The sequence below is a fragment of the Camelus dromedarius genome, chromosome 1 (genome assembly GCF_036321535.1).
Source record: "Camelus dromedarius isolate mCamDro1 chromosome 1, mCamDro1.pat, whole genome shotgun sequence".
Taxonomy (NCBI): domain Eukaryota; kingdom Metazoa; phylum Chordata; class Mammalia; order Artiodactyla; family Camelidae; genus Camelus; species Camelus dromedarius.
The window spans coordinates 61,067,919-61,087,875 of record NC_087436.1 but is presented as its reverse complement, the minus strand read 5'-3'; the positions used below and the strand labels follow the sequence as shown (position 1 = coordinate 61,087,875).

At 44.7% G+C, this 19,957-nt stretch overlaps 1 non-coding gene across 1 annotated transcript; it reads left to right on the top strand.

Annotated features, from left to right (window-relative positions):
- The first annotated feature begins 7,486 nt into the window (after positions 1–7,486).
- LOC116149147 (U6 spliceosomal RNA) lies at positions 7,487–7,596 on the top strand. The gene has a single exon (XR_004132767.1). It is a non-coding gene; the product is annotated as a U6 spliceosomal RNA (small nuclear RNA).
- The last annotated feature ends 12,361 nt before the right edge of the window (positions 7,597–19,957 follow it).

The window sequence follows — 19,957 nt, the reverse complement described above, 5'->3', positions numbered from 1 at the left end:
ATATTTAAAGGCAGAGAAAACTTTTTTCTTTTCCAAGCTAAATATCCCCATTTCCTTTATGTGACATATTTTCCAGACTCTTTGCCCTCCTGACAACCATCCTTGGAAAAACTCCAAATGTTCAGTCATGCGCACACACACACACACACACACACACACACACACACACATCCTAGAGTGGAGGCCCAGATGAAGCTGAGCAGTGTGTCAACTACCTTCTTTGATCTATAACACCTACTCTGTTAATACAGCCAATAATATTAGTAGTAGCTACAATTCATTGCACCCCACCATGTGCCACATACTGACCTAGCTTCTTTGCATACATTTTTTTTTGTAATCAGAACTACAGCCAACTTTAATATTCCCATTTTAGATGAAAAAAAATTAAAACTCAGAGAGCAAATAACTTGCTCAAGTTCACAGAAATAGAAAACTAAGCAATGACTCAAATTCAGCTCTGACTCCAATGCTGTCACTCTCCCTGTCACTGCCTAATTTTTTTTATAATGACTACCTCTCTGCTCTTTCATTAGAATTTGTGGTCAACTACAATTCTCAGACCTCTTTTATCTTCACTTATGTTAAGGATTTGCACCCAGCAGGGAGTAAGTTACTTTGCAAGGTAGTGGCATTCACTGCAAGGCATGCTGGGCCCAGCCTGGGAGGGGTACAGGGCTGTGTGGGCACAGCTGTGGCCTCAGTATAGGCCATCGATTGTCCAAGCCCTAATCCAAGCAGACCCATAGCCAATGCAGCCCATTTCCAGAGGTCTCAGAAAGACCTGTGGGGACACCAGAGCAGGCACACAGCTTCAGAGGTATAAAATAGTGACTATGAGACTGTCAAGCCAACCCAAAATCCTGCATGGAATTCTGCCTCCAACAGGGCCTCAGAGAACAGTATATAAAGCCACAAGGAGAATAAAGCAGGGCTTTGCCCACCTGGCTCAGGCCCCATGATCTAAAGGGGTAAAAAACAAGAAAATTTCAAGTATCCAAGAGATCCAAACAGGCCCAAGCTTGTAAAGCCTGACCTCATGTGCAGTAAAGGGTTAACCCAGCAGACTTGGGGGCCCAAACTCTGTGCATTCCAGAGGAAGGACTGGCCCTGACTGGCTCCTGATAGGTAACCTGTAGGCTATTGGAATATCCTGCCTGAGAGGCATATCTTGTATCTCTGGGGCCCAGAGCCATGGCAGATAGTTTATGCTAATAATGTGATACATGGTAAATGCCTATTTTTGTTTGCCTGGGGCCCCGGTTCCAAGACTACCAGTTTGACCTCTGGGGAGGCTGGAGACTGAGTATCTAAGGTCAGTCACACAACCACTCCATGCCCACGTGACTGACCCCTCATACAAACCCTGCACACCAAGGCTCAAGTTAGCAACACCTCATGCGTGTTGTCAGGAAGCATTGCTGGGGAACCACTGGCTGTTCGTGCGACTCCAGTGGGTGAAACCACCTGGAAGCTCATGCCTGGTTTCTCCTGGACTCTACTTGATACACCTTTTCCTTTGCTGATTTTAATCTTCATCCTTTCACTGTAATGAACCATAACTGTGAAAACAGAAAACAGCTTTTCTGAGGTCTGTGAGTCCTTCCAGCAAATTGTCAAATCTGAGGGTAATCTTGGGGACCCCACACAGACATCCCAATGGCAGAATTTGTGAGAGGGTAGCTGTGACCAGTAGCCTTGTTGGATGGCTTAGAAACCAGCACAAAGACTATTTCCCTCTTTGTGACCATATGGGACTTCTATAGAACAGTCGTCTTGGCCCCTCACTGGCAGTGGGGGAGAGCCAGATCCACCTGCAGAAAACAGAGCAGTCATCTGGAGTAACGGGGGTGGACCTAGGACAGAGGCAAATATTCACACAGATATCCCTACCCAGATACGTGACTGTTTTTTAAATAATTTTATTAGCAGGATCTATGGTTCTAATTGTGAAAGTAATACATATTCATTGTTAAAAATCTGGAAAACATAACAAAATACACAAAAAAGAAAAGGATCCATTGGAATCCCACCACCCAGAGGTAAGCATGGCTAATAATGTGATACAGTTCTTTGCAGTCAATTTCTTTTTCATGAATATGCAGCAGTGTCCCTGATGGGACAGAATCTTAAAAATTTTTTTGTTAGCAAGAAAATCTGCAAGCTAAGAGTTGCCAGCCAATTCCATGTCTAACAAGTCATCTTGGGACACATTTTTATTCTGAAACAATCACGTGGGCAGTTTCTTTTAGTTTTGCAGATATAAGGCAGAGGCACTCACCATCCAGAGGCAAGAATGGCAGTCACAGGACAAAGGCTGTCCATCTCATCCCCTGGTACTAAGGTCAAATGTCACTGGGGAGTAGATGAGTCAGTTTGAAAGAGCCCAGGAGCTTCCTAGGAGGAAAGGAGTCAAGCCCCTAACTACTTCTTCTGAGGTACACTTGTTTTCAAGCATCTCTGATGAGTACAGCTGGTCTTATGCAGGCACCTGGATCACTGAATCGCTGGTGCTGAGGGGAGGTGGTTCCTGTACAGCACCAGGACAACACAGGAGCCTTCGACTGCTGCAACCACTGCGGCACCAGAGGCAAGTTTGAGAAGAATGTGCATGAAGGCAAACTAAGAAGTTGAAATATTGGGAGCCCAGGTCATTGTTGGTATAGAACAAAGGAAGGAAATCTCCTCTCCCCAGCACCATGGGACCCATCCCCTGACCAGCAGTGACAGCATGGCCAGGGAGGACCCAAGGCAGTGGTGGCCAACCGCTTCCACCAGACACCAGTGTTTGGAGCAGCAAGTGCAGCCGCAGTTGGCTGGTCAGATTCTCCCGGGCTCTCTCCAAGGTGTGTGGGAGTATCACTGATCCTTAATAAACTGGGACAGAGGAGCCTTAGGCATACCACAAGAAGGGGTCCTCTGGGAAAGAGAAGGGAGTTTTCATCCTAAGTAGGATGGGGCTTCTCCTCTGTTCACTAGAGACATGTGACCATATCTTGTACCTCAAGCTGACAAAGCAGAAGATCTGAACTACAGAAAGACACAAACCCACATGTGTACCAGAGATTAAACTGCATAGATTCCCTCCTCTACTTAACATGACAGACTGAGCATTTTCTAATGACATTAAACATATTTGTAAACATAATACTAACAGGTAATGATTTTATGTAGTGCCTGTGTAGTATTCACATGAGAGGTGGTATTAGTGACCCTATATTCTAAATAAGGAAAGTGAGGCACAGAGAGGTCATGTAATTCGTTAATGCCAGCTAGCAAACGGAGAAGCTAGCATTTGAACCCAACTTTGAAAACACAGGATATTTAATTATTTTCCTATAGTTGTATATTTCATTTTTATGTATTTTTCACTATTATACATATGCAGTTATAAACATCCTTGTGCATAAATCTTTGAAAGTCAATGAACAATTTTAACCTAAATGTAGAACTTCACATTTATTGAACTCCATCGCTTTTAATTTAGATCTGTGAGATCTTCTTGGATCTTGATTCTGCAGTTCTAATTCTCCACTCCCCCCCCAACCCCCGCCACCGTTTGTGTCATTCAGATATAACTGAGCTGTTCTCCTCAAATACTTTATCTAACGCTTGACCCGGACAAGATAAGGTCACATGGCTTGGTTCCTGCTTCTCTCATCTCACACTCAGCCTCCCAGCCCTTCAGCCACAGCCTGCTCCTCCGCTCCCTCAGCTGAAAGCCCTCACTTCATCTGGTGAACACCCAACAGCCGCTCCCTATTCTCAGTGTTGCAGTCCCAAAATCTCAAGAAAAAAGACTCTGATTGGCCCATTGCCACTCCAGTTTTGTAGCCCGGGTCCAATCATCCAGGGCTGAGATGGAAGATCGGGTGACTTGATGTGCTTCCCTCAACAGTGGGTGGAGGGAGAAGGGATGGTTAGATTCAGTGACTGCTTCTCTAGTTAAGCACTAGGTAGGGACATTTTTCAATCTTGGACAAGCCTTGAAAGAGAAGCACCAGCTGTTCAGAGGTGAAGAATTATTCATTTAAAGCAGTGCTTTACAGGAGACAAACAGTGGCCACCATCCTCAGTGTTATAGGCCAGAGACAACTTTCTAAGCATTTTTTCCAAGCAGACCTGTTAGCCTGGCAAAATGAAGAAATGGGTCTATAGCTCAAAAGAGAAATTTTCACCAAGTTAACTACATGGTTGCCATCAGAATTAGTGATCAATAAATGCTGGAGGTTGTGGAGAAGGCAGTGGTAGGTTTTGGCTCTAGGCACATAAACAGATTCTCAGGGAAGGTGAGGAGGGTGAGAAGGGAGGCAAAGACAGAATGCTGGAACCACAGACATTTAAAGGGTTGGCAAAGGAAGTAAATTTCTGAAGAATAGAGAAAGGAACAGCCAGAGCAGAAGTCTCAAAATCAAAATCTAGCCAAGGCAGGATAGATCTGGGAGGAAGGGAGATGGTGCCAGTTCTAGGGAGATCAAATAAGAAAGATAAGGATGAATATCTGAGAAATGGAGGGAAGTGTGGGGAAGAACGGTGAAGGGGACTGAGGAACTAAATCAACTAAAAGTCTCCCTATCTCCGCCAGCTAAAGCTTGGTGGTGGGGTAGGTGTCCTGAGAGATGGGGGTATTCAGCAGAGAGGAACTTACCGGGATCCCCTCTTCCCACTATGTGGTTTACTTGATGTTTAAAAAGCTGATGGGAACCAGCCAATCTATTCAGTGACTGAGACACAAACAAGAAGGGGGAGGACGAGGGGAATGAGATTTCTGAGGGAAAGGGACCCCAGAGCACACCTGAAGGAGCCCACAGAGTCAGGAAGAGGGAATGCCCCCGCCACAGGCAGTTGCAGGTCCCAAGGTCAAGTCTAGGACGCGGACGGCCTGGGACCAGCCCGCCGCATTTCCCGGCCAGGCTCCTGCGCAGCACGTGACGTTGCTGCCCTCTAGTGGCCACAGTCAAAATCGCAGGGCACGCGGAGTCCCTGTTGGCGGGAGAACGCAAGAGAGAGGCAACGACCCGGGACCGTGAGCGGCTGGGGACACGGGGGTCGCTAAGGACAAAGCTCACGGCACAAAAGGAATGGGGTAAGAAACCACTTGGATGAGGAAACGTTTATTAGCCTTTCCTGCACTTCTTGGTGATGGGGCGGGGAGGGAGGCGCGGACAAACGGTCTAGGCCAATTAGCCAAAGAAAGTAACGGCTATACTCGGAGCCACAAAAACACCCGAGCCTGAGTCAGCCCCATGCTATGGATTCAGACCTGTTGTAACCTGCCAGGCACAGACCATCAGTAGATGGTGCGGCACCGCGGGCATCAGGGAGTGGGGAGGCGCTGGCTACCTGTGCCTCGCAGCCAAGCACAGGGAAGACGCGGAGGGGTAGAGTGGGGCTGGCGCCCGGAGAGGAGGCATCGGCTGCACGATGCTGCCATCTACCGGGCAGGTCCGGGAATGCTCGGCCTGGGCCGCGCTCGCCCGAAGGGCCCGTATACTTCAATGCAGCGCATCCCGCTCAACCATCGCACCCAGGTCTGTCCTTCCCGAGCGGTTCAGGCTGAGCAACACTAAAACCTAGTGCCTCACATAGCAACTCAGGAAAACATGCATGCGTTTTGAGTTTGGGGTGTCACTGGTTTGGGATTTTCCACCTTAAAACAAGGAACTTTTTAGGAACGGAAGCGCTCCCATGGCCAAATGAGGTGAAATCTCCAATAAGTGTAGAAAACAAAGAGCAGATTGGTCCCTGGGGTCTGGAATGGTGTGGGTGGCAGTGTTAGGGGCCAAGGTCACTCTCAGCCTTACAAATCTGTGACGTGCATGGAAAGAGGGTGTGGGTCTTAAGTCTCTTTGCTTCTCTGGGCTCAGTTTCTCCATCTGTAACACGGCAATAAAGTTGGCCTCACAGGGATGCTTGGAGGATCAGCCACGCTGATCCTTGTGAAAAGCGTGGAAAGTGTAAAACTACATGTCATCACGATGTGTGAGCAAGTGCAAACTCCTGTTCCTCAAACCAGAGGAGACTGAGCAAGATGTCCCGCATCCCGCAGTGGCTGGTGGCGAGGGGAGAATCTACCCAGGGGAGAATCTGAGAATCCCCATTCCATCTTCCCAAATGCTGTTTTCCTGAATGCTTCTCCCACACCACCCCTAGCAGCCGTGTAAGGAAGGATTAAAGCGCTTTAGTAGAAAGCTTATCTCTTTTCCTTGAGAGAGAAAGATGAAGGCATTCAGGCTTTGGAGTTGTGTTAAGTCCAAATGTATGTTGGTCTTACTGTTAGTAGCTAAACAGAACAGATGCTACACATTTTTGCAGTGAGCACCATTTTCTCCATATTGCAAAAGAGAAAACTGAGGTTCGTAGAGGTTAATTTGCCCGTGGTCACAAAGCAAGTAAGTGATGGGTATAAAACTCACAGATGGGGGAAAAAGAATCAATAACTTTGAACAAAGCCAGCCTTGGGCATAAGCAGGATATAGGCCCGTCCATCACATCTTTTCAGACACAATATGAGAACTTCCCTGCCTTAAAAAAAAAAAAAAAGCACTTTCCTCTGCCTGCATATAGAGAAAAGGTTACCATTGGAGAGTAATTCCTCAGGTTTAAGACATTTTTGTTCTCTTTTTTGAAAAGCAAATTTTCCTGAGAATGGTAATAACTTTAAGCTTTTTTAGTCATTTATACCTAAGTAAGAAAAAGTTTATTACATTCTTCCCTAGAGAGCAGCTTTTGATAAAGAGAAGGATGGAAAGCACAGAGAGAATCTGAATGCTCAGAGGGAAGAAAAAGGAAAGGGTTACAGAAAGAAGGCAGGTTGCCCAAAATTGTCCATTTCACTGTTTCATCTAGAGTTTGGCTTTGAGGATGGGATATGCTTTTGGTGCCAAAACATCACATACTGGAAAAGAACAAAGTTGGAGGGCCCACATTTACTGGTTTCAAAACTTGCTGCAAAGCTACAGTAATCATGACATACGTTTGGTATGAAGGATTGACATATAGATAAAATTGGAGTCAGAAATAAACTTTAACATGTATGGTCAACTGAGTTTTGACCAAGATGCCAAGAAAATTCAATGGGGGTGGAAATAGTCTTTTCAACAAATAGTGCTGGAAAAACTGGATATCCACATGTAAAAGATTGAAGTTGGACCATTTACTCACACTATATATAAAAATTAACCCAATATGGATTATAGACCTAAATCAGAGCAAAAATATAAACTCTTAGAAAATATAGGAGTAAGTCTTCATGAACTCAGGTTGAGCAAAGACTTCTTAGATATGACATCAAAAGCACAGGCAACAAAAGTAGAAATAGATAAACTGGACATAAAATTTAAAACTTGTACTTCAAAGGACACTCTGAAGAAAGTGAAAGGATGCCCTACAGGATGGGAGAAAATATTTGCAAATCAAGTATCTGATAAGGAAATTGTATCTAGAATATATAAAGAACTCATATACATCAACAATTAAAAAGACAGTGCTCACTTCAGCAGCACATATACTAAAAAAATTGGAAGGCTACAGAGAAGATTAGCATGGCCTCTGTGCAGGGATGACACACAAACTCGTGAAGTAGTCCATATTTTTTAATAATAATAATAATTAAAAAGACAAGCCATTGTTAAAATGGGCCAAGTATTTGACTAGACATTTCTCCAGAGAAGATATACAAATAGCCATAAGCACATGAAAAGATCCTCAGCCTCATTAAGCCATCAGGGAACCCACTCACACCCAGCCAGATGTGCGTGAAGACGCCTGTGGATGATTCCAGCCCCCAGCCAATCAGCTCTTCCCCCCCAGACATGGTGGAGCAGACAGGTCATCCCTGTACGTGCCCCCCGAATCCCTGGCCCATAGGATCCATGCAGATAAGGACATGGGTGTGGTTTTACCTCCTAAGTTTGGGGTAGTGTGTAATGCTGTCATATATGACCAGAACATCATTCCAACGTAAGTGTTCAGACTCTGTCCCTCTGTGAACCTGACCAACTAGGACCAAGGAACAAGAGACATAGGAGCCTCCCTATGACAATTATCCACCACAGCAATAGAAACCATCAATCTGTTGTGTGCTAGAGTGATGCTAGGGGCTTTCTATACTTTATCACTAATCCTCCTGGCAGCCTACCTAGTGTGCGGTACAAGCCCATTGTACAGACGAGGCAGCTGGGGTCAGGCCATTTTGAATGACTGCCCAGGGGCACATAGACAGTAGATGGCCAGGACTGATATCCATGCTAATCTGACCACTCTCCCACCACATGCTTCCACCCACAATGTAGCACCCACACCCAACTCCACCCCCAGGCTCTCCACCAGGCATGCAAGACATTTTCTAAAGCTGCAAGCATGGCACTGAGGTGTAGAAAGAAGGATGACATTGTCATTTCCCTGTCAAAACTTCATAAAACGTGCAGAACGCCAAGTGGCAGAGGTGTTCAAGGCATTCATTTTCATTAATTCATCTTATCAAAAGAAACTTAAATAATAAAAAGGGAATAAGGGGAACTGAAAAACAGAGCAGATTTCACTTCTCTGGCCTCCCCTACCTGGAGTCAAAGACTGGTATAGGGACAGGAAGAGCCTTTCCACTCCAGACCAGACTCCAGGTTTAGACCTGGCTGGGTCATTTCCTGCCCTGTATGTGCAAGGAAGGTGGCCAAGTTGTGGGAGATGATGCAGTGGGCCAGGCTTCTTTGGGAAAAGGCCAGGGTCTGCAGGAACCCTGAAGATGGTAGAGTAGATTCCATCCCTAGGTCTTTCTGTATCAGCTCACCACCACGCCACACCCTCAAGCAGTTATATAATTATTCAGTATGTAAATTGTTTGTTTAATGTCTGTATCAGTCAGGATTCTCCAGAGAAAGAGAGTTATCTATTATAAGGAGTCAGCTCATGTGACTTGGAAGCTGAAAAATCTCAAGATTTGCAGTCAGCAAGCTGAAGCCCCAGGAGAGCAGATGGCAGAAGTTCCAGTACAAGTCCAAAGGTAGGAATGGGCTGGTGTCCAGCTCAGGGGTCAAGCTGCTGAAGTTCCTTCTCACTCAGCCTTTTTGTTCTACTCAGCCCTTCCACTGATTGGATGAGGCCCACCCACAATCTACTTTACTCACTCAACTCATTCAAATGTTAATCTCATTCCCAAACACCCAGAATATTCTTAGACTAGATATCTGGACCCCCCCATGGCCCAGTCAAGTTGACACATAAAATTGCCCACCACAATGGCATTGCCTCTACCAGACTATAAGCTCCCCAAGGCCAGGGACTAATTTTTTTCTTGTTCTCAGACATAGTCCCAGAATCTGACAAAATACTTCATCACCAGGAAGACGTCACATAAATATTTGTTGAGTGAATGAGGCCTGACCCCAGGAGGCTTCTTTGTTGACATTAAAGTGCCAAGTCCCCTATGAACACCCAATTATAAGCATGTGTACCTGCATATAAAATAACACCATGCTGTGAACTACCTCTTAAGTTTCAAAGTCCAAAGTGGGTGACCTACTCAGTCCCCACCAGTAACAGTGATGTCAACTGAAGAGGCAGAAGCCAAAAACAGAGTAAATGTATTCAGGGATACGGGTGACTCTAGAGTAATCCATTAGACATGTAATGTGAACCACTGGGGTATTTTTAATTTTCTAGTAGCCCAATTTTAAAAAGTGAGAAGGAGCAGGTGAAATTAATTTTAATAATGTATTTGATATTATTATAAATGTAAAGTATACTTTTTAAATATAATTATTGTACCCAATATATCCAGAATATCATTTCAGCATATAATCCATCTATGGATTATGAATGAGGTAGTTTACTTCTTCTTTCACACTAAACTTTTAAAATTCACGCAGCACTTCTCAGTTTGGATGAGTCACATTTCAAAGGCTCTGCAGCCATGTCCAGAGGACGGTGGAAGATGTCTGACCACTGGCAAGTGAGGACAGCAGCCTCCTCTGAAGCCCCGGTTGTTTAGCACCTGACTTGAATCTCCACGGGATTAAACGTCCATGTCCTCATGTCTTCTCTGATTTGAGAAAAATCAGACACAGTCACCATAGACCTGAAGTCTCTGGAGCCAGCTGGGGCCTGCCCCACTGTTCACAAGTGGTGAGACCTGGGACAAGTCACTCAGCCTCTCCAGGTGCTGGTAGACTCACAAATGAAATGAAACATTGCTGGGACCATCAGGCCTCAACACCGTCAAACCTGATGCTCCGCTCTTTCTGCACAAGGATTCCAGGCTGACATCCCCAAACGTGGAAGTAAACTGAGGCCCTGCTACTGGCTTCTTCCGCAGAATATCTGAGGCTTGACTTTAAAAAGAAGAAAATTCTATAATGAGCAACAATATGGATGGACCTGGGGGACAGTATGCTAAGTGACATAAGCCCAGACACAGAAAGACAAGTACTACATATTTCCATTCATATGAATTATCTAAAATAGCCAGCCTCGTAACCACTAGGACTGGAATGACAGTGGCCGGGGGCCGGGGGACAAGGAGAAGGAAATGAAGTTAATAATCAACTGGCATAAATTTTCAGTTTTTCAGTTAAACCCGATGAGTACGTGCTGAGGAGGGCTGCACAACACTGGGCCCGTGGTCAGCAATAATACGCACACTTGAAATCTGTCAGGAGGATAGATCTCATACTAAATATTTTTACCAAAATAGAACATTTAAAAAGAATGGCTGAGTCTTGAAATGGTGTCTGAAAGGGAGTCCCCACTTCCCAAGTCCCCTCCGTGGGGTTCCTGAGGGAAGCCAGTGCAGGAGAGGCCCCCGTGTGGTAGATCGCACGGTCGCCATCCATGGAGGGAGCTGGTGGGCTTTCCCAGCCCCTGATGTGCTCGTGGGCTTGCAGCCCAGGCGCGGAGATTTCACATACAGCAAATCAACTGCCAGAACACAGGATTAGCGATCTTCTCTCTAACGTGGCCAAAAGATACATATGCTCTCACTCTCTCTGCCATTTTTGGAACCATCCCCAGAGCTCAGAGGGATGTGGCCTGGGACACCCAAAAATGCAGGCATCTTCAGGGAGTGATGCCAGGATCGGTCATATTAGGAAGACAATCGCAGACACATCTGGGGCCCTCACAGCTGCTCCCAGTCCTCTGCCGATGATCTGGCTTCCCATTATCTGCACACCTACCATGTCCTCCCGAGAGCAGCTTCTGAATGTCAGAGGCATTTAGAAATCAGCCGTCTTCTCCTGTTTTCTATTTCATACATTGGCTTCCCAGCACCTTTGACATTAACCTCCTCCCAAATATTACCTAATCCATGTTCCCATTCATGATCCGACAGCCTCTTTATCTTTTAGAGAGGTAACAGAGGGGAAAGAAATGAGCCCGACTGGCTTTTTTGGCTGCCCACCTTGTTCTTGGAAATCCATTAGCAAGGCAGCCAAGCCTTCTCCCCTGTTGTTAGTACCAGCTGGCAGGCCACGGGCCGACAGTGCATTCACCAGCATCTGGGCTGGTCTATTCAGCAGAATAAAGCCTGGCTTCTCTCTATCAAAGTAAAAGAGGAGTTATGGGTAACTGGCAAATAATCTGAATGAGACAAAGATGTTGAAGAGATTTCCTGCTTACGTAGAACCGTGCAGAACAGCAACTGAAGCCGCACTACTTCTAGGTCCCCTGCAGAGGAGCTGCAAGCTCTCACGACTGTGGGGAGATGGAAGCTCCAGAAGGAGCAGGTGCAAGAGAAGCAGGCAGATAGAGAATGGAAAGAGGATGGAGAAAAGGTTAAAAAAAAAAAAAAAAGTGTATGGTTCTAGTGGCCTGGAGAAAGCATGTTTGTTGGATGCCTATGCGGTAGATGTGAAGATAAGCCTTCCAACCCAGCCTGCAGGGAAGGCCTTGACGCTTTGCTGCAGGACTGTGGCCAGCAGGCAGCCTCCAGACATCAGCTTACGGTTTGCCTCTGATGCTGCGGGAGCTGCCTCACTCAGGAGTACGCCCTTCCCCGGGGCAGCCACGTCAGGCAGGTGCATGAGGCAGGGATAGAGAGGGCTGACCATTGCAGCCCATCCTGGGACAGCTTAGATGCGCAGCACTCACTCCGGGGCTCTGGAGAGACAGCATCGCAGCTCAGCTTTCCCTCCGCCCAGGCCTGCTCCCTCCCCTTGCCACACACAGGAGCAGATCCCTAGTAAAGGTCTTGCATCTCAGTGTCTGCACCTGAAAAACCCCGCCTGCAGTGGCCTGGCTTTGATGGTGCATTACCCCTCTCAGTCTGCACTGTTGTGGGAGAGATATCTGTAGATTTCCCTTTTACAATTGAGGAAACCAAGGCTCTAGGAGGTTTAGTAACTTCCCCTGGGATCACATGATGGTAGAACTCGAGTTGAACTCAGTCAATCCAGCACCAGCGTTTGCTACCACAGGGGGCTTGCTAATTAGAAGACCCTCCACATTAATTGCTAATGAGCTAAAGTGTGCCAGAAAGTCTGGGAAGGACTGAGCCCCTTTAATGGGAAGAGCAGAGACAGGAGAAACACTACAGACTCCCTTTTCAGTGAGATTTCAGGATTTCTTGGAAGGCCCCCTGCCCCACAGTACTCCTCCCACCAGGCCAACTGTTGACCACCACGGTCCCAAACTTGGCAAGAAAAATGAATACATAATGCCGAGAAGAGTATTGCATTTACTTCGTGTGTTTGTGTGGTTAGGTCTGCAAGCCCCCAGGCACCCCTTTCTGTACTCCTTCCTCTCATCCTATGTTTTGACTTTTATTCCTACGCTGCCACGGAGAGACATGATCTGATCAACGAACTCCTTCAGAATGACATGCAAACAACGTGTGTGCATTCTGCAGGATAACTTAGGAAGTGGTGAATGTATCATCCACGCACTGGGGTTCCAGGTTGGGAAGATATTTTAAAACAGGAGGATCATGATATCTGCTGTCGCCTAATAGAGTTGCATTTGCAAGTCCAACACTCCCACAGCTGTTTATTTCTTTCTAGTTATGGTGCCCGTAATTGAGATAAGGTAGATAATGGTCCTTTAGTAATTGTGTAGTGGTAAAAATAGCTATTCTTTACACGGGCATGGTTAACAGAGCCCGAATAGAATTCTTCATTAAGCAACATCATTAAATACTAGTCTCTAAAATATAACACACAATTAAAGGAAGGTTTTTTAAGAGAAATAAATAAAGTCATTTGAAATCTAATTTACTAGTCCTTTTAACAAGTGCTTAACCTAAGCTCAGCTTCCCTCCGGCTGGATAACGATGGCCCTGACTCTTTCAATTTCTAACACTGTGACGCTGCTCTAGCAAACATCTGAGTTTCACAGGCCCTGATGCTGGCAAGTCTCTGAATCCAGGGAAGGGGTCCGGAATTTGCCACCCCCAAATATGCCACATTGGTGTAAGGATTATTTTGAGCTGAAGGCAACTGAGAGTCAACAGATGCAGGAATTTTTCTCTGCCCTCCTCTTACCTGCCTCCCAGCAGGGCATCCATTTCCCTTTGCGAAGGTGTTCCCCTTCCCATCCCATAGCAGGAAGAGAAGAGCATTCTTACACACTGAGAAGAGTTTGCATAAACACCCCTTACGAAATAACTGTATCCTCCATTGGTTCCCCCATGTGTCTCCTAGTCACTTTCCCATGATGTATATCCCTTGAAACCCAAGCCCACTTTCCTTTGTTAAAATCGTATTTAGGCCACCTAGTCTAACCACTTCTTTGAGTTGCACTTCTTTTTCTGTGAACTTGCGTGCAAATAAAATATTGATAAAAATTTTTCTCTTGTCTGTCTATCTGTTGTTAGTTTAATTCACATGCCCCCAGAGACTGGACTTAAGAGAGTAGAGTAGTTTTTCTTTCCTACCACCAGCTACAAGCATCTTTTTTCCAAGCCAGAGAGCCTTTCGATTTCTGTTGAGTTTCCCTATCATGGGACTCAGGATTCATCCTACTGAACAGTGCAGGTTCTCCTCATTCTCTGCTTGGAAGGAAAGCACTTTCTGAATAATCTGCCTACTGAAAGGGCAAACCCATGATCCCCTGGCGCATTCTGCTTCTGTAGCAGTGGAAACCTTTGAGACGTATGGAGAAAAGGCAAGCCCAGAAGTCAAGAGGTTTGGGGTCTCTGCTCTATGACCTCGGCAATAACCAATCTGGGGCTCAGTTTCCTTACAGCGGGCAGATGGGGAAGGGATGGGAGAGGAGGGGAGAAGGGGAGGGAATGAAGTTGATTCGAGCCCCAGTTTTTCTGCTTACTCTCAAAGTCACCTTGAGCCAGCCCCTCACCTGTCCAAGTTTTAATTTCCCCATCTATAAACTGAGAGAATGGGAAGTTGCCTAGCTCAGTGCTTCTCAAGGTGTAGTCCTCCCTGCCAGTAGCATCGCATCAGCATCACTGGGTAATTTATTAGAAATGCAAATATGTAGGCCTTGCCCAGACCTACTGAATCAGAATCTCTGGGATGCAGCTCAGAAATCTGTTTTAACAGAATTTCTAGGTGATTCTCACTCAAATTTAAGAACCACTGGCCTAAATAATCTCACAGGTCTCTTCCAGATTAAAAACTTCAAACTCTTTTTGCCCCAACCTTAAGATATCTCTTTCTCCTTCTCAAAAAACAGAACAAACAAACAAACAACAACAACAAAAACACCTGCTCCAAACTTCTCTGCTCTCTACAGATTACTAACTTTAAGGGACTTAAAATAAAATTTGCATTCAGTCATTCCCATAGCAACCTCAACAAAACGATTAAGATGCTTTTGTTTGTTAATACACCTGCTCCTTCTAAAGAGACAGGGTTCCTTTTTCAGTTATAAAACCAATCTTATCTAAGGATCTCTCTCAAAGACATTTCAGTAATACATAATTACAGTCCCAACCAGCAGTGCAAAGAATGTCATTTAAATCATACCACCTAATTAGCCCTCTATGCCAACTCTTCTAAAGGCTAACTCTCAAGATGGAACACAGTCTGAACTCCCAAGTCCACATGATAGAGTCTGTCTCCATAGGAGCATTCCATCACCTTTACTATTGATTTCACACCTATCCATTGACTCTACTTTCAGAAAAAGCTGAAGCTGCCAACTCTAGTTGGTGAGCCACTCTACCCCACTCTCAGACCGTGACGTTCTGGTGCAGCTGACTCCACACACAGCTCCAGGTTTGGCCAATAAAACCCTTCATGGCCCTGGGCACTCAGACTGATTCAGAGATGGTCATGTGAACCATCAAGACCAAACAGACACTGACTGAAGCTTCCAGGATATTAACATGTATTTTCTCATAGGACTAACATGATATTTCTCATAGGACTAAACCCTAAAATCTGAATTGATGAAGCCTAGAACACCACAGCTATTTTAATCCCACAAAGGGAAACTTGTCTGAGATGGAGCCACCAAAGAGGGAGTGGAGCTGAGGGGCCAGGAGAGAGAACCTGGAGCCAGATGATATCCTTTCTGAGCCTGTATCCAACCATGCCTGAAACCAGTTTTCCTCTGGACAGTTGGTACAAGGACCATTAAATTTCCTTTCTCCACTTTGGGTTGACTTTTCTATCACCTGACACCAAAACCATTTTAATGGGTATAAATCCATTACAGATTTTGTTAGGCAATTTGTCAGTATCTATAAAAAGAATTCATGTGTGTAACTCTTGTCTTAGCCACTCTACTCCCAGAAATATAATCTTCAGCAATGCTCTCACAAGTATAGATATATGTGTATGTACCATCATGAAGTTCACTGAACCACTATTTGTCACAGCAAAGAGTTGGAAACAACCTACTGTCATTCAATAGAAACCTGCCTCATTTTAGGCATTTATAAGGTCATTAAAGAGTAAAACACAATCCCAATCATACGGCCAAAGACTCAGAGCTAGAAGGCATCTTAGGTCAGGGATACAACATCTATCTCCTGATAGAGGCAAAATCTGAAACCCACAGAGGTAAAGTGACTTGGCTAGTGTCACATAGCAAATTCTTTAAAGAGCCAGGACAAGATCCTTTATCTTCTGGAGGCCATTCATCCTCTACATCATGCTGGGACTGAAATTCTGATCATGCTGGTCATTGTTAGACAATGGCTGGTGTCTGGCTTTTCACTGTAAAATCAATACCCCTAATGCAAACGTTAAATCAACATCACACTCAGTGTCAACGATAACAAATTAAGCTGCTTGGAGCTAACAAAAATAGCTTTTTCCCTACAGACAACTTTTTCTTTCCTTTTCTACTCGTACTCGCCCCCTGAAACTCACGCTTGTCCTGGTTATCCCAAGCCAAATGGCAGTTCAGAAAACTGCAGCATCTAAATACCAGTCAGAGCAAAGTGCTATTCGCAGCCACAGAAATAAAAGCAGTTGAAAATGCTGTGCATTCAAGTAACAGAAGATATGATTTCTGCCTGAGATTGTCTGATAACAGAAGTGAATGATGGTTCTTTGCCTGAAAATACATATTGATTGTTGGCTGTAAATTTCACCATGGATAATGCAGAAGTCACCATCCTTCAAATGTGTGTGAATTGAAGTTGCTGTTGCCTATTCCTTGCAGGCTGATTTGTAGCAAGAGACAAGACTTCTCCAGCCAATTTTCCATCCTGGATCATTTGATCTTCCCTTCTAAGGTCCTGGTGTATTGCATGCAAAGGGTAGATTGCCTGCATTTGAGGAAGATGAAGGCGCCTTCATATTCTTTCATCTTTTGCAGAGCTGAATTCCTCAGAAGTACCCCCATATTCCCAGGCTCAGCCGCCATCTGACAACGTAAACCTCTGGTGGCCTGACCTGCCATAGGCTGTACCCACTTTCTGCTTGACTAAGAATGGGACCAAATGGAAACCAGCACATGTACCGGATGTCATCATCGCTCCCCAGGCCAGACCAAACTCCCTCCTTGCTGCTCAAATGCACCAAATAGTTGTTTTTAATCACTTTCTGATGCTTAGAAGCATTACGAATGACTGGCTAGTTTGGCTCCCAGAATACTTTTAAATCCTGCAGAAGGTAGTTGGTTGGTCACTGTTGGTCAACAGAGGAAGAGAATGGTCCATCTGAGCATCAACTCCACACTTTCCATAACCCCAGGACATCAGAGTTCAGTAAGCTCGGGGATTCTGGGTATGAATTTTCTCACAGGATAGAATTCAAGGGCTCCTAAGGTATCTTCTAACCCAACACCCTTTCCCCAGGAGCCTATTATACCTAAAATTTCACCATTTTATTGTGTTTCATTAGAGTTCAGTCAAATGAGGGGGTCTCTAAGTGGCCCTTATAAAATTCTGGGACCACTGAGAGGGCTAAATATTATCTCCACCTCAGTAAAGGTTTCTCCTAAATTGACAGGCACTGAGCACAGGCTTTAAGAGAATATGAAACATCCCAATTTGGGAGAAACACGAGGAACAGGAAGAGAGTCACAGAAAGGAAATGCAGAAAGACACGTTGGATGCTCACTTTCCAATTTAGCCCGGGATCAGCTCGAGTGAAACGCCAGTCTAGGTTATGAGAGAAATCAGTCCCAGTGAGATGGTCTGTGGATAGAAGTAAAATTCTGCAGGACACTCCTGGGACCTCAGGAAGTCCCAGAAGAGGCTTTTCATGCCTTTCCAGCCCTGTACCTCACTTCATTGATTGCTCCCAGGTGCCTAATGAGGGAAGCAGGACCAGCGGGCAGACAGACTTGAGGCACGGAGGATGTGAAGAGGAGAAACACACCATTCAAGTGTCAGTGAAAAAGTTGTTAATGCTTTACAGAGTCAGCAAGACAAATTAGTTGACTTCATCTTCTTTTTTTAAAGTATAACATATTACAGTTAGTGCAGCACCAAAAATCCCCTTTGGATATACCAATGCTTTATCATCATTGTCAGCTCTTGCTTTGTCTGACTAATGACTTAATCATCTTTCTCTTTTCCCCAAGTAAGAGCGGAGTCTGTTCCCCCACTCAGTGGATACCTAGACCGTGCGCGTATTCAAGGCCACTTTATCATCTCTTTTCAGCAAGGTCTCTACTGACTGAAACTCTTCTGCTCTAAATGATCCTATAATTGCCCCGAGCTCCCATATGCACTAAGTTTCTTTTCTGGTTTGTTTTATGTGACTATTATAGTACAGGTGGTGCCAAACGTATAGGCACGTCCATCCCACCTACCTTACGTGTATCTGTTTTACTTCTCTGGTTTCTATGACTAACAGAAGCAGCTGACCACTTGTGTTTTAGGACAGCCCGTCTGAGATTAACCAATGTGACCTTCATCACAGGACCCACTGGCCTCTAAGAAAACCTGCCTGGGGATAAATTCTCCAAACTCTCTCCTCTCAATCATCAAATGTACTTCCCTCATTATCCATCGAGCCTCCTTCAAACTCATCTCAGGATAAATGCTATACCACCTCCCTTCCCAGAAAAACATCACCTTTTCTTGTTTTGCCCATTTTTGCCTCCTGCTTCCTCTGGAAATATTCATTTCTACCCCTATTCAGCACCTCATCAAAAATGCCCCCTTCTCTCCGCCTTCTCACTCTCAGCCTCTAAATATGAACCTCACTCCCTCACTTAAAAGAATATCTCAATCCTCTCACCACGGAGAAAGTGCAAAGACAAGTTCAATGACTGAACTTTATGTCCCTTATATCATATCTCTAAAATCCCAGTCACATCATGGATACTTCAACGTGGTTCTCTCTCCCCTAACTGTGATGGATTTGCTCCCCAGCCTTCTAGCCAAGCCTGGGGGGTGCAGGTAGTGGAGAGAGCTTAGGCAGATCTGTAGAGTCAGGCAGGTATAGGTGTCTTCCCCAGCTCTCCCACTTAGCATCTCATCTATACAATGGTGGGAGCAGTTGACAGTTCGGTGGGATTGAGGACTGAGATCAACGCGGGGTTTTTCCCTCTCCCACCATCAAGGGCAGGGACCATGATCTCAGTGATCTTCATCTCTATCTCCAGTCCCCAGACATGTGCCTGGCCAATAGAAGCTGTTTACCACCTGCTTGTGGAACTAACACGCAACAGAGATAACTTTAAGGTAATATTAAAGGTATTAAATATCAGACACCATGAAGAAATAGGAGGGAAAACATAAGCTTTTTAGAAGCGCCAAAAAATCCCTGGAAGTTGAGCAATTATCCAGAAATGGACAAGAGGAGAAAAGATAAGCACGAAGTCCTGTGATAACTGCAACAAAAAAGGTAAGAAACTAAAGATTGCCAGAAGGACTCTGATGTTTTGTTTCCTAGTCCTTCTAAAAAAAAAATAAATTTCTAATAAAAAATTTTGAACAATTTTTTTTGGCAGAGGGAGATAATTAGGTTTATTTATTTATTTTTAGAGGATGTACTGAGGATTGAACCCCAGGACCTCGCACATGCTAAGCACACACTCCACCACTTGAGCTATAACCTCCCCACTAAGTGAAGTAAGCATGAAAGAGAAAGAAAAATACATATAATATCACTTATGTGTGGAATCATTTTAAAAAAGGACACAAATGAACTTATTTACAAAACAGAAACAGACATTCTGACATAGCAAACAAACTTATGGTTACCAAGGGGGAAGGGGATGGGAAGGAATAATTTGGGAATCTGAGATTTGCAGACACGAATTAATATATATAAAACAGATAAATAACAAGTTGATAGCACAGGGAGCTATGTTCAATATCTTGTACTAACTTATGGTGAAAAAGAATTTGAAAACAAATATATGTATGTTCATGTATGACTGAAGCATGATGCTGTAGACCAGAAATTGACACATTGTAAACTGACTATACTTCAATAAAATATATATATATATACACACAAAAAAAACCCCAAAAAACCTCTATGACCTAGGAGGGTGAAACCAAATAAAATTCAATGTATCCAAAGAAAAAAATTTTAATGACATTACCATTTAATATATGGTCATTTTTAGTCATAAAATGCTTTATATATCACTC